This window comes from Triturus cristatus, chromosome 1_2 (genome assembly GCF_964204655.1).
Source record: "Triturus cristatus chromosome 1_2, aTriCri1.1, whole genome shotgun sequence".
Classification (NCBI taxonomy): Eukaryota; Metazoa; Chordata; class Amphibia; order Caudata; family Salamandridae; genus Triturus; species Triturus cristatus.
Window position 1 is genome coordinate 755,836,027 of NC_140580.1, and position 15,954 is coordinate 755,851,980.

Below are 15,954 nucleotides of genomic sequence, written 5' to 3' on the forward strand. Positions count from 1 at the left end.
GAGTTGGGGAACCAGGTTCGAGTCTTGGCTTCGGCTCAACATTCTGTGATTGTGGGCAAATCACTTAATCTCCCTGTGCCTACCGAAAATGAAAATATCCTTGTGTAACGGAACTGGTGCTCATGTTTAACATAAGCAAAGAGTGCACCACTAAAAGGTAAACAATCACACAGCAAATTATCCAATCTGTGTCTAAAGATGTTTCTTCAAATTCTTCGTTTATTAAAAAGTTAAAACAATTCAAGCCGAAATGAACAGCCGACACGTTTCGTCCAAACAAATGAACTTCTTAAGGGCATCTATGAGGCACTCCTAATAGGTTTGCGAGGACATCTTGCTAGGAGGCAGGACTGTGCTGCCGTTCCGGGCTTATCACGGTTTGGAACCAGCGATTGCCCCTATTATATGGTCGACCTTACAAGGGTGTGATTGAATGAATTTTGCTATCTGGACTTACCTTGGTTCTGTTTTTTTCACTATAGCAAACCGCACTTTGGTCTCACAATAATTAGAGTGGACGAGATTTGCCTACTTCCTCCGCTGGTCTTTTCAATCACGGATACCCTGACGCTACATGTTAGGAGTGCCTCATAGATGCCCTGAAGAAGTCCATTTGTTTGGCCGAAACGCGTCAGCTGTTCGTTTCAACTTGAATTGAATAATTGGATAACTTGCTGTGTGATTGTTTACTTTTTAGTGGTGCATCTTTGCTTATGTTAAACATTGTTAATTCCAGTATTGGACTGCACCGTGACAATGGGTGCGCTTACAGTGTGCACACACAAGTTTTGGGTACTTCCCAACACATGTATAATAAATAGGAATAGCAGGTAAAGTGCTAGTTCTTTGTAGGGTTCCACTGTCTCAGCTTGTATATGTCAATAACTGGTGCTCATGTAAAGCGCTCCAATACCTTTGGGTCGAGTTTGCACTATATAAATCTACAGGGAAAAAAATGCAGGAAATACATTGGCAAGTATTTCACTGTCTTGCTGACATCTGAGTACTTGCTTAAGAATCACTTTTACAGCACAGTCCCTGGGAGCGACAATGCCGTAGAGACAGTCTAGAGGCAGTGCCTAATTTGAGCAAGTGGCTCCGGTGCTCAGCACCAGCACTTAATCAAAAACACCAGCGCTTGAACACCAGTTAGGGACACACTCATTTTTGGTAGGCACAGGGACATTAAGTGATTTGGCCAGAATCACAGGATGTTAAACTGACGCAGACTCGAACCTTGTTCCCCAGCTCTGAAGTCTGCAGCTCTGGTTGTTACGCCACATCCTCTCCCCACTTGTATGATTTGTTGGTTCTGTTAGGCAGCGCTAACAGGAGAAATGGGCTGGTCGAAGCTGCCTCCTAACCAAAGCCCCCCGCAGTTATATTTTTTAAAATTAAGCACTACCTGGCGGCCCATTGGCTGTTGGGGTGTCTACACTTGCCAATGCCGGATATAATCACCACTGTTTGAGCAGACCATGGGCATACATTTAAGAGGCGGTTTCTTTGCTATTTATGGTTCATGTCCATTGTGTATACGTCACAGAGGGCTCCAGGAGACCATTTCCATGATGTAAATGTACATCCAGATGGTGCCTGACAGATAGGTGGAATAGTTTTCCACATGCCCTTTTGAGTTGTGAAGTAGCATAATAGGGAGTAGGGCTTGCTCTGTAATATGTCATGTACCAATATTATGCACAACAAGCAGACCCTTTCCTATACAGGAAGCACCAAGTCAGACCATCATATGGTGGAGTACCACATTAGAAGTCCATAGTGGTACTAGTGGGAAACCCAAGTGAAACTTGGGCTATGTGAGGGACTAGTGTCTTGAGCAACAGGCCATACGCGACGTGTCTTGTATTTTTGACACTTTCGTTGAGCCAGTACCTTTTTAGGTCGCAGCCTACCAGACAGCGCAGCTGTCTGGTTTGCTAAAGACCTCTTGGGGATATTTAAAAAGCTGACCTAGGAATACATTCTGCATGTTGCTTACCATTGGCTTTGTGGTTTGTAACTCACATTTTCTGACTTTCTATTTGCTGGTTTTATTTGCTTTAGGCTGTCCAGCTTGAGTTCGTCCCTCCCATTGCCCAGACTTTATTTACTATATTTTTTCACAAATTCGCTTTCTGTAAACAGGCTTTTAAATCATGTTCTCATTTTATTTCATTTGCTGTGAATTCAAAGACCGAGGTCAAATGTCAGGCTCTCTCTCCCCAGGGAGCTTGGTGTTAACTTCTCTCACTTTGGAATTAGAAAAAAATAAAAGTAATGTGACAATCCTGCTGAATAGCCATGCAAGTGGAGAGGGTGCTGGATTTTTTTTTTCTAGCACACAACATAAAATGAACTTTGCTGATGTTTCAGAATATATCAGAATCAGTACAAATTAAGCAAATTATTTTTGTAATTCTGAAGTGTGGTGGAAACAAATATGATCAAAACACATCAATACACTAGGTGATGACATTTGCACACATTGTTTGTGTGCAGTAAAACCACGTTTTGGTGCAAATGTAATGGTCATTTTAATAGAAAATGTGTTGTCTGTAATTGCAGTGTGCTACCACACTATGCCCTACCACTCTATGCCCTTTCACTCTATTCCATGCCACTTCATTATACAACATGACACTCCACTCTACGGCATGCCACTCCACTCTACACCCCTCCACTCTAAGACACTCTACGACACGCCAGACCATTTGACTCCACAACACTCCAATCTATGCCACTCACTGCATGGCACAACCCACCACTCCGCTCTATGCCCCTCCACACCACTTACGCCTCTTCACTGTACTCCACTCCAATCTATCCCAATGTACACCACCCAACTCTGGTACAGTCTATCCCACTCAACTCCATCAAATCTACACCACTCAACTACAATCTACCTTACCCCAATTTACACACCCCACTCCACAGCACTCAAATCTACTCCACCCCACTCCAATCTGCCCCAATCCACTCCACTACGATCCAATCTACCCCACACCAATCCAATCTACCCCACTCCAATCCAGTCCATTCCAATCTACTCCACTACACTCTACACCACTTTGCTCTAATCTACCCCAGTCTACCCCACTCCACTCCAATATACCCCAATTCCATCCACTCCCCCCCCCCACTGCAATCTACCACACTGTACTTCAGTCTAGCCCATAAAATTTAACCCAGTCTATTCCAATTTACCCTACTCCACTCCAAACTCCACTGCAATATATCCAACTCCTCTCCACTCTGTTCTACCCCACTTCAATCTTCCACAATCTACTGCATGCTACTCCAATATGCCACACTCCAGTCACCCCAGTCGACCCCATTCTACTCTACTACACTCCACTCGACCCAAATCTACTCTACTCCACATCGATCTACCTCACTGCAATCTACTGCACTCCAATCAAATCTACCCCACTCAAATTTACCATACTCCAATCTATCCCACCCCAATCTATCCCACTGCAATCTACCCCACTCTACCCTAGTCTATGCCACCCACTCCACCCCACAGCAAACTATCCCACTTGAATCATCCCTCTCCAATCTCATCCACTCCAATCTACCCCACTTCATTCCAATCTATCCCATTCCACTCCACCCACATCTACCCCACTACACTACACTCTACCCCATCCACTCTTCCCCAATCTTTCAATCCACTCCAATCTCTTCTCCACTCTAGTCTACCCCACTCCACTGTAGCCCAATTCACCCCACTCCATTCTACCCCTGTCTACCACATTCCAATCCACTGTACCCACTGTACCCACTCTACCAAATCTACTTCACTCCACTTCACTCCAGTCTACCGCATGCCTCTCATATCTACCCACTTACAATGCAATCTAACCCACTGTACCCCAATCCACCCCACTCCAACACTACCCAATCTACCCTACACACTCAACCCCAAACTACTCTACTCCAATCTATCCCAGCCAATCTACCACCTCCACTTGTCTCCACTCCAATCTACTCCACTCCAATCTACCCCACCTTAACCCAATCTACACCAGTCCAATGTACCCAGCTCCAAGCTCACCCACCCCATCCCAATCTACCACACACCACTTTATCCAACTCCACTCCAATCTACCCCACTGCACTCCAACCTACCCCACTCCAAACTAGCCCACTCCTATCCATCTCACTCCAAGCTACCCCACCCCACACTAATCTACCCCATTCCAATCTACTCCTCTCCACTGCTATCTACCTCACTTCCCTTTACCCCAACCCACTGCACTCTACTCTTCCCCAATCTAACCCATTCCACTCTACCCAGATTGATCCTACTCCACTCCAATCTACACCACTTCACCCCAGTCTAATCCACTTCACTCCAAATGACCCCAAACTAATCCACTCCAATCTACTTCACTCTACTCCACTCCAACCTACCCCACTCTGCCCCACTCCACCCCAATCTACCCCATCCCAATCTACCCCACACCACTTAAATCTACCCACTCCCTCAATCTACCCCACTCCAAATGGCCCCAGTCTACTCCAGTCCATTCTACACCACTTCAATTTACCCTACTAATCTCCAGTCTACCCCACTCTGCTGCAATCTACCCCACTCCACTCTTCCCCAATCTACTCCACTCCAATCAATCCCAATTAATTCTACCTCACTCCAACCTACCGTACTAATCTACCCAATTACCCCACCACACCACACTTCCATCTACCCAAACCTATCTAAATCCACCCCACTCCAATCTACCCCACCGCATTCCAGGTTACTAACTTTTAGCCATGCTGAGCAGCAGCCACACTGGTGTACATAATGGCCAAAACACATTGCCAAAGCCAATAAATAGCTCTTGCATAGGCAAAGCCTATTGGCTTTGCCAATGCTTGTGTATGGAACTGGCAGTTTTTTTAGGGGGTGGTTGCAGGAGCTGGAATGCTGGTGGCAGATTCTTTTATTTCACAGACTGCAAATGAGCCACTTTAATTGTGCTTCATGTGCTTCATGTGGCCAGGTGGGCCAAATACCTGTGCCGTATGCAGCGGGACTCTGGCTCTTGAATCTGCATGCCCCTGGTTTCCTCTTCACAGGTTCCTCTTCGCAGGTTGCATAATGCAATCGGAGTGTTTTTGTTTTCTCTAGTGGACATGTTTATGGTTTTTCTCTGATCCCTCAGTGCTGTGCATGTGACATAGTTGTGGGAACGCTATCATTTTTGTGAGGACTGGTGGCCCTAGGCCTTATTCCCTGAGAGGCCATACATGGGACCTGTGCTTTTTTAGGTAGGCATGAGGAACCATTTTCACTTTGATTGTGGACTTTAATTTTGTATGACTTGTGTTTCTTTGTGATGAGACTGAGAGGGTTGTGTCGTCGAGTGTTGGGCAAGTGGTCTGGTGTTCTTTATGCAGAAGGCGCGTGTACCTTATTGTAGGTGCCCAGCACGGTTGGGAGCCATGTTTAAGCCACTCCTGGAATGGTACCTTTTTTGAACATCTTTTTAAATTTTATAGTGATCGAAACAGAACGTGTGATGTCATGAAAGTGGACTCGATGTTGGTAAACAGTATATCGCGTAACACGATGGAATGGGGTCTAGAAACTTTATGGAGGAAGACGGTCCCCGCAGTTGACTTCGGCTAGAATAAACCGATGTGTCAGAGACAGTGATGGATGTAGCCAGGTGCAAAGCCGTGCCTTTGTGTCTGACAGGCCACTCCTCTCTGCTGTAACAGTCGCTGATATCACTGGTCAGGACATGTTTGAGGCAAGGCTCACACCAGCATGCGCTAGGCCACGTCGAGAGATGAACTGCAGGCGCTCTCATTGGCATGCAGACGAATGCATGACAGGCGCTCAACACCCATTGGGCTGAAAGGGCTTCAGGGCGCCCTGTCATGCGTCGCTACCTGGGCTGCTGCTGCTTCCAGGACACATACAGATCTTTAGCTGATTTGTGCCAGGCTGTGAGATGAAGCCTCAATGAAAACCTCCTTAAAGTAGTTCCAAATTGTTTGAAATGCATAAAAAAAACAGTGGAAACTCGGATCCTGAGTGCAATGTCACCGGGGCTCAGACTGGCTAAACAAGGCAAATCCAATTGCCCTCTCCTATGAGAACCATCGACTTTGGCAATGTTTTGTAGCCGTGCTGTACAGCAGTGTGAATATTTTGCAGTGTGGCTAAAACTAATTAAAGAAAGATCTATGATGCAGCCAGGGCTAATGCACATTTTTTGTAAAGTGAATTAATGCTGGGTGCCTCGTAGTCCTTTTATTTTGACAGTTATTATTAACAGAAGTAAATAGCAGAGCCAATGGCTTCAAAAGCAAGACCTATTGGCATTGCCAATGCTTGTTAGGTCTCGGCACAACGCCCCTGTGATTCTGAGCAGTTCGGTTAATCTACCCATGTGTGAAAAGAACCCGGGCCGGGTAGGCAAAGCCGGACCCATTAGAGGCCCGGGCAAAACGCCGTCCGGGGGCGGCGCCCCTCCCCCGGCCACCCCCTTCCTGCATTTACATAAGGGCTAGGCCGACGGGGGCCAGGAGTGGCCCCCGATGGCGCGAGCAAGCCCCCCCCAATCAGGGGGCGAGCTCAGGGGCCAAGGGGGGGAATAAAAGGGGGACACCGGGTCCAGTGTACCACAAATCACCCCCCCGGGCCAAGGGCGAAGAAAGAAGAAGAAGGCGTGGGCTTACCTGGAGGCAACCGGCGGCGACAATCGGAGTTTGGCGCCTAAATCCTAGTGCGTCGAGAATTCGGAGGCTCCAGCGACGACTCAGCCCACGCTTCGCCAAGGGACAGCAGCTCCGGGGGCAAGAGAGGATCGTGGGCGGTGGACGCTTAGGAGGAGCCCAGGCATCGACCTTCCAGCGCCGCCTCACAACGCCGCCCTCGCCTTTGTCAGCCGCGGAGCAACGGTCCGGCCGCCAAGGGCCACGGACGGAGTTCTCATTACCAGGAAGGCAGAGGAGCGGGGCCGCCCCCATCGCAGGCAGCGGGGAGAGGCATACGTGGCGACGGCGGCCGCGGGTTCCGAGGGGAGGACACAGCGGCCGGCAACGGGGCACTAAGGGAGCCCGGGAAGCAACGGAGGCAGTGGCAACATCGGCCGCGATCTGCCCAGTATCCCCCAACATCCCCGGCAGCTTCCCACCCACACGTTGGAACACTAGCGTCTCCGCCTTCGGCACTTCCGCCCAGGGGAGGGGAGCGCGCTAGAGAAGGGCGCGCCCTCTTAAAGGGGCAGTACTCGGTAGTGGGAAATTTAAAAGCGAGCTGCCCAGCGCGAAAGGAGGCGAGAAGTAATACGGAGGATGGCAAGCAGGAAAGGGGCAACAGGAAGGAAGAAGCAGCCCCCAGCCCGCTTCAGAAAGCTACAGGAGCAGCCAGCCACAAAGAAGGCAGACCCAAGGAAGCGCAAGGAGGACGATCTGGACGAGGATCTGCTAGACATGCTGGAACAGGCAAGGGCGCTGGTGGCGCTGAAGGGCAGGAGCTGGATGGAGCAGCAAATCAAGGAAGGCCCCCCCGGGAAAGGGAAACGGCTAGGCCAGGCTTCGCCACCGCCACCACCACCAAAGAAAACAAAAAAGGGGGGGTCTGCAGCCAACACGGCGCCCCGCCGCAGGAGCAGAACAAGGGCAACTAACGAGGGAACCCCTTCTCAGGCGTCCAGGAGAAAGACCCAAACGGCGGCAGTACAGGTGTGCAGCTCGGATTCGGACGATGGCAGCGAGGGCGAGGGGTCTGTTGCCAGCACGGCGGCCCCTCATGAAGGACCCAAGAAGAGCACCCTGGGTAAGCATGGACTACCACGCAGCGCACGGGGGCGAACAGGGGGGCTGGGGCCACAGAACAGTAAGGGGCCACAGGCTGATACAGGTATAGAACACAACACGACAGTACGGGGGCCGTGGCACACGCAATCCCCCTGGCAAACAGGCGCAGGCCAAGGGGGAAGGAGTTTCCAGGGGGAGGCCTGGCCAGAGGGGGTGATCCAACCCCCACCATGGTTACCCTGGTGGCAATGGCCAGGAAGTGGGGTCCCATTCCCGGGAAATGCACCTTGGGCCACAGGGGGCCCAACAAGGAGCCTTGCGGTAGACAGAGCGGCCAACACAGGGGTACAAGCAGCCGGGAGAGCGGACAAGGAGCCTCCAGGGTGCAGCCAGGGAGAGGGAACAGGTGCGGAGCAAGCGCAACAGGAGCGCGCAGGGGCCATGACGGGGGAGGGCGCAGCTACATCTGGGGCAGGCGAGGGTAAGCCAGCAAGCGAGTACATGCGCCCATCCCCAAGCGACCCTCCCACAACAACAAGGTTACTGGGTCTGGCAAACCTCATCCCACTCCCGATAAAGGAGAGAATCTGGAGGAAGGAATTTATAGACATATTTTCCCTGCTCGAAGTGAGGCAGGCAGGCTTAGATCTCACCACACAAGACAGGAAGGACGAGGACAGGAGGGGCTCCAGGAAACCCAGGGTGGACAGAAATATAAAAAACTGGTTAAAAGCCTTTAGGACATTAGTGTGCGTTTTTATTGAGAAATTCCCGCAGAGTGCAGCATCACTGATCCTATATGAGCAGAAGGTGCACGAGGCGCAGCAGCAGTTCCAAGGGAATGCATGGCTACAGTATGATGAGGGTTTCAGGGAAAAAATGCAGGTATGGCCAACGATAGGCTGGGACTGCCAGGACATGGAAGGCTATTCCAAACACATGGTTGCAGCCAGGGAAGGGGTTGGGGCAAAAGAGAATAATTTTCGTCCCTACGGGAGTAAGGGCAAGTTTGAAGGGCACGGAAAAGATCCCAAGGGGAGGGGCCAACCAGCCACAAAATCCAGCAAGGCGTGCTGGAAGTTTGACAAGGACGAGTGTAAGTGGGGGGCCGCATGCAAGTTCAAGCATGCATGCGGGTCATGTGGGGGGAACCACCCTGCGATACGATGCCGGCGAACCACAGGGCAAGCGGCAGAGAAACCAAAGGCAGAACCAAAGAAATGAGAAGCGGGCCCCAGCAGGAGGGGCCGGGGGGATAGGGGGCGGAGGACAGGCGCTCCCAACACCCGTAAAAGCAGGCAGACTATTGCACCTGTTACACAGGTACCACAAATCAGCAGATAGGAAATTATTGGCGGAGGGGTTTACGCAGGGTTTCCCCTTCCCATACAACGGCCCCAATGTTACACGGGAGAGCAGTAATTTGAAGTCAGTCAAAGACCACCCCGAGGCAGCAAAACAAAAGGTGGAAAAGGAAGTTGGGTTGGGCCGGGTGGCGGGTCCTTTCCCCACCCCACCGCTAGAGGACATGGTGATATCCCAGCTGGGCTTAGTCCCCAAGAAAGAGCCAGGCAAATTCCGTTTGATTCACCACCTGTCATACCCGGAGGGGGAGTCAGTCAATGACTGGTTAGAGCAGGGAGCATGCTCGGTGGCCTATGCCTCGGTTGACGATGCAGTGGACCTGGTTAGACAGGAGGGGGCGGGGGCCCTCATGGCCAAGTCCGATATAGAATCAGCATTCAGACTGCTGCCAGTGCACCCAGACAGCTATCATTTGTTGGGCTTTAGACTTGATGGGGGCTACTACTACGATAGGTGCCTCCCCATGGGCTGCTCAATCTCGTGTGCACATTTCGAAGCCTTTAGCAGTTTCTTGGAGTGGGAGCTGGGCCAGCGGACACCGAGAGGGGGGCGGGTCCACTACTTGGACGATTTCTTGTTCGTGGGTAGGGCAGACACAGAGGACTGTGCCAATCTTCTCAATAGTTTCAGGGCGTTGACGCAGGAACTAGGCATCCCGTTAGCTCACGAGAAAACCGAGGGTCCCACAACGAAACTGACATTCTTGGGGATAGAGCTGGACTCAGTGGCAGGGAAATGCAAGCTGCCAACCGATAAGGTAGCGGACATGCTTAGCGACATACGTAGGTTGAGACAATAAAAGAAGGCGACTCTGGGAGAGTTACAACAGCTGCTGGGGAAACTGAATTTTGCCATGAGGGTAATTCCCGCAGGGCGCGCATTCGCCCGGCGGCTAGCCTGGCTTACGAGGGGCTTGACACAGAGGCATCACAGGGTTCGCATTACACAGGGAGTGAGGGACGACCTGGTCCAATGGGAGAGTTTTCTGACAGAGTTCAACGGCACCCTGATCTGGCGGGCCCCCTGGGTCCTGGCCAGCGAGTTAGAACTCTACACTGACGCAGCAGGGGGGTACGGCTTCGGGGCCCTCCTGGGGACGGCGTGGTCGGCAGGGGCATGGCCGGAGGCTTGGCACGCAGCCGGGCTAACCGCGAACATATCACTGCTGGAACTATTCCCCATAGTTGTAGCCTTCCACATCTGGGCCCCCCAACTAGCGAATAGACAGATCACACTGTGGTCGGACAACCACGCAGTGGTGCAGGCAATCAACACAGGAGCGGCGCGTTGCCCAGCTGTAGCGACCCTTCTGAGGAAGTTAGTGGGCTGCCAATTGAAAGGTAACATCGCACTGAGGGCCAGGCACATTCCGGGTGTGGAAAACTTAGTGGCGGATGCTATTTCTCGTTTCCAGTGGGAAAGATTCAGGAAGCTGGCCCCGGGCGCAGACAGGAAGATGACCCCGATGCCGGAGGAAGCGTGGGCATGGGTGGAAGCGGTTTGAGATGGTTGCTGGATAATGCACTGGCCCCAAAGACCAACAGCCGTTACCGGAGGTGCTGGGAGACTTTCAGGGCCAAAGCAGGTCTAAAGAGGGGACAATGGGCCGGGAAAAGGGAAATCTTAGAATTCATCGACTGGGCCTTCAAGGAAGGGAAGTCAAAATCCTGGGCACAAGCGCATTTAAGTGCAGTAGCATATTACACAAAAATGGCAGGGCGCGACGACCAAACAGGGGCGTTTGAATGTCGGATGGCCATGAAAGGGTGGGGTAGGCTACAGCAGGCACCAGAGGACGTGAGGCGCCCCATCCACTTCAAATTACTTCAGGCGATGCTGGGGGCCCTGGCCGGGATATGCTCCTCGAGGCATGAAGTCTCATTGTTCCGGGCAGCGTTTGCAGTGGCATTCTTCGGGGCATACAGGGTCAGCGAGTTGGTAGCCCCTTCAGTGGTGGACGCGGGAGCAGCATGCATACAGAGAGAAGGGGTGGTCATGCAGGACAGCCACATGGACATACTGCTAAGGAGGTCCAAAACGGACCAGACGGGCAAGGGAGTATGGACCAGATTGCACTGCACTAACAATGCAGATCATTGCCCAGTATGTCTACTAAGAGGGCATCTAGAGAGCAAGCAGGGGAAGAAGGGGCCGCTATTTCAGCACAGAGATGGGTCTTTCCTCAGCCGTTTTCAGTTTATAGCGGTAATGAGGAAGACGTTAGAAGCACTGGGTCTCCCCGCACGGGAATATGGGTCGCACTCATTTAGGATTGGGGCGGCCACCACGGCGGCTGAGCTGGGCATGGGCGGGGGTGCAATTAAGGGGATAGGGCGTTGGGCATCCGGCGCTTACAAGCGTTACATACGCCCATCAATATGCTAAGACCCCCTCCCCACCTTCTCTTCCAGATCCGAACGCTGCACACAGGAAGGTGTGGATCGTGGGGCACTCTTACGTTACGCGGGCACAGCGGTGGGCAGCGGCCAGACGGGACTTTGGCGGAATCTGGCTACGGGACACCGATATAGAATGGTGGGGGCGCCCCGGGATGAGATGGGGAGAGCTGCTGTCCATGGTGCGGGATGCACTACAGCGGGGCAGCAAGCCAGACGCAGTGGTGGTCCACTTGGGCGGGAATGATTTGGCAGCAATGGGGCGGAAGGCACTCCTGGAAGACATGCAGAAGGGCCTCACGGCAGTAGCACGCATGGTACGCCCCGCAGACATAATTTTTTCTGAAATCATAGTGCGGAACGCCTGGCGGGGGGCAATTGACCTGGGAGCGGTGGAAAAGTCTAGGAGGAAACTCAATATTACTATGGCAAAAGTATGCAAGGCGAATGGCTGGGGTTTCGTACGTCATGGGTTCATAAACTTAAGATCCCCGGGGTATCACAGGGAGGACGGAGTTCACCTCACAGGGGTGGGGATGGATATGTTTCTGCTGAATATTGTAGGGGTTCTGGAGCAGAGGGGTTTCCTATGACAGTCAGGCAAGGTAGGAGTCGGCTGGGGGGGAGCTCCCTCTGATCGAGAAACCATAGGGAGCGTGGCAGGGCTAGACGGACTAAATTAACAAACGAAAGAGGAGAACCCATTAGAAGATAGATGAGAGGCTCTCGCAGTGCCTTGGGGATGCCGCACGGCAGGGGCGCTGAGGGAGCCAAAAGGGCGGCACGCCGCCAGCAAAGACTAGAGACAATGCTCTCCCCGTGACCCTTGGGATGCCTCACGGCAGGGGCTCAGAAGGAGACAAAAGCAAAGGACCCAGTCACAAGAAATTAAGGTAGATACACAAGAAAGGCCCTTGGGATGCCAGCCGGCAGGGGCCTCTTTGAGAAGGGAGGGCCCACGTAAGGGCACAGGTCCAAACGGAGACCCGCCTAATCGGTAGCAAGCTGAAGCCTAGACCCGGAAGCAGGAAACACAGAAAGGGTTCCCTCCCCTCCCAGGTGATTGATAAAGCTGGGGCAAGAATAATAATGCAACATGTACATAACCATGAACAATGTGTTACAAATGTATAAAGTTTTATTATACGAATAAACTGCGACCTTTTCAGGCACCCAACAAAAGTTGTCAGTGGTGATTTGAGGTAGCAGAGCATAGCGGGATGGTACGAGGGGGGGAAGCAGGGAGGGGAGATCCGCCGCCTGGATGGGGTTAAGAAAAAAATATGACATTTGGCAAAAAATGCTATCATGTAATGAAAGGAAGTGCACCCATGTAAAAAATCAGGGGTGGCTAATCCATTTGAGTGGAGGAGCGCAGCACCACCAGCCCCAGAGCTGAAAAGTAAAACGATAATAAAGTTTCATCATCAAAGTTTATTTATTACCATTTTATTTTTCACCAACCCATCCTGAACTAAGTGTCAATACGGGGCGGGCCAGCTCTGCCGAGTAGCAGCAGCAAAGAGGAATTCTGTGAGCTGTAAAATGTGCATGTCTCTTTGGCCGGCCGTCTTGGGTCGGCCAGCAGACATGCACATTTTAAAGTTCTCTAACCTAGCTGTCTTGGACAGCTAGGTTAGAGAAAGCACAGGTCTCCAGTGCTCTTAGGAATGCTGGAAGAGCCTGCTGTATCCAACCCTGGTGCTGATTTCATGCTATGAAAGCAGCGCCAGGATTGGGTAGTGCAGTTTCCTGCATCAGGGGTTCCTGGATGACAGCCGAGAGATGAGGAAGTCACGCTACACATTTGGAGGCAGATAACATCTGGTGGTACAATAAACATCCATTTCAAAGGAGAAAAGAGCACCCTTGACGCGTGTGTGGCATAGTAAAACACTGCTGCAAAAGGCAAAGTGTTCACGAATGACAGGGAAGAAGAAAAAATAAAGGCCTAGTTATCAAATCCCAACACATCTACAATTACACAGGAGTGCAATTAATCACACTTAAAGAAAAAAACAATGAGTGCACGATTCCATCATATCTTGCATGTTTAGGTTGTCAATATATTTACTAGGTGCTCTGAGACACTAAAAATAGGGCTGGTTGCTAATTTTAGAAGAAATCGAGCAGAATTGATGGGTGGGGGCTCTTGCCCTTTGGAAATGGAACTTTCTCACCTGGGAGATAGCTTGGGTGTTCGTGCCAGACCTATGAGTTGACTTGGAGATAGCTCAGCTGTGAGGAAGCCTCAAGATATAATTATTGTCCAACCAGAGGCACACATATCCCAACTAAAGCTCCCAACGAGAGCAAACCTCTCTATGATCAGTTTCTCAGAGTACATTGTAAAACAGATGTAAAATCTGTGGGGGGTTTTCCCTCTAGGATGTTGTCTATGCAGCTGTAGTAAACCAGTACTCCTCATGTGTTGGCTTGGCGTCTCCGAGTCCTGCCTCTTCAAACTAATTTAGTCTGGCAACAAAATGCTTGTGAAACCATATTCTGCTGCCAAACTAAGCCTGGGTCTGTTAAGAGTAGGATAACCCTGATACTGGATATGATGCATTCGCATTGCAAAAGCACTGCACAATGAAAACATTACTTTGTGCACTACTTTTCCCAGTGTTAAAATGAAAAACTGGTAACCTTATTGTCTGCCTGGCTTCTCTCTCGCGACATATTCAAGGTATTTCTTTTCTCTACCCAGGCCAGGCTACGTGCTATAATTAGTATAAATGTTTATTGGCGTTAAGGGACAACCAGTATAGAAAATATGGTCATTCTCTTAAAAAGGAATTTTTAGAGAAAATCATAACAAATGTTTCATTATATAATGCACATTGTCCCTGCAGGATTTAAAAGCAATATTGGTATTTTAGTGGATTTCACACTTCATGTGCTGGGGCTTCAGAACAAAAAGAAAAGCGTGGCTGCTGTTATTTTAACATATGCTATTAAGTGGCAGTATTTCTGTTTCTCTTGGCGTGACTTCTTTGCAGGGCATTGCTTAACAGCCACACTTTCTGTGTGTTCTGGAACTTGACGATATCCACGTGTCCTTTGTATGATAGAACTTCATTTGTTTCAAACTTATTTGAAGGTAAGTACTTTTTTGTCAGTTCTTAAGGCCTGGTGGCTTCTCCCAAGGATGTGGCTCAGTCCTCCCACGTGTGAACTGCTCGATGTGCGGTGAGACAACAACCATTTTGTTTTGATTCAGCATAGCACTGATTTCTGGCTGAGTAATTAACCCCTTCAGTGCCCATGACGAGCTGGACTCGTCATGGGCCGCGGTTGCGCTGTGCCCATGACGAGTCCAGCTCGTCATAGACCCCGCCCGCTAATGCAACGGCCGGCACAGGGCGGGGAAAGGGGCGGGCACTGAAGGGGTTAACAGGTGGAACTATTGCCAAGTGAGTGGCACTCTCTTATTCATCCTCCGGAGGAATGTAAGAGCCATTAGGAATCAAACCTTAGACTTGGCAGCCACACATCAAGTTAACCCACCAATCAGGGGCGTAGTTTAAGGGGGGGGGGGTGTTGGGGAGTTACACCCTCGCAATAAATGTATTCCATTGTACATTGTTAGGTACAAGAGCTTTAAGTTGGGTATGGTGGGGTATTTATCGGATTTCACTTGGGATTTTTACATACACATGCAGACAAAAACACACACACTCTTGTGTCTGTTTTAAAGGTCTTAAAAAATAGTTATTTGACCAAATACTGAGGTATAAGTACCCCTCACAATCCGCAATCCCCCCTTTCCTACTGCTCCTTCAGGACCCCTCCAACCCTGCTTCTTGTATAATGTATTTTAACCAGCATGATTGTTGGGAAATATGAAGCTCACCCCCCCCCCCTCAATCTTACTGACCAAGCTACACCCCCACCACCAAGCTCAATGTTCTGAGACCCGTACATGTCTGCAGCTTCAAAAAAGCATATGTTGCAATGTCCTGATGAGTAGACTGAAACGTACCTTTGCTCAACAGTCAGACAGGGGCGTCTTTCTGAAGATAAAGTTGAAAATATTTTTTGAGCGAATCATTTCACAGAAGGCCTTTTTCTTTGGATTGAAATCTGCAGACGCTGCTTTTTGGCTGCCTCACTCCCCCATTGTCATAAAGTGTGTTTAAAGTGTTAGCTTTTTAACCCCCCCCCCTCCCTCCCCCAAATTTCTGGTCTAGTTGCACCCTGATGCATGGACACTGCTGCTTACAGGTGTGGGCTGAGAGACGTAGTAGGGCCAGCCTATGGAATACTGAAGAAATGTAGCAAGAAAGGTGAAGCGTGGCACAGCGAGAGAGGCAGTTCATGGGGTGCATGTATGAGAACTTCTGCTGTGGCTTATGTCTCCAAGCTGAGTTTTGCTCTAGCATACATGCAATTAAGACAATCAACTTCCTCTGTA

The 15,954-nt window shown here is 50.5% G+C and overlaps 1 protein-coding gene and 1 pseudogene across 6 annotated transcripts in view; both read left to right on the top strand.

Moving 5' to 3' along the window:
* The window catches only part of RASSF4 (Ras association domain family member 4), a 420,812-nt gene that overhangs the window by 180,167 nt on the left and 224,691 nt on the right, over nt 1-15,954 (top strand). The gene's annotated exons all lie outside the window — the stretch shown is intronic.
* Nucleotides 9,305-10,645, top strand: LOC146867953 (uncharacterized; annotated as a pseudogene).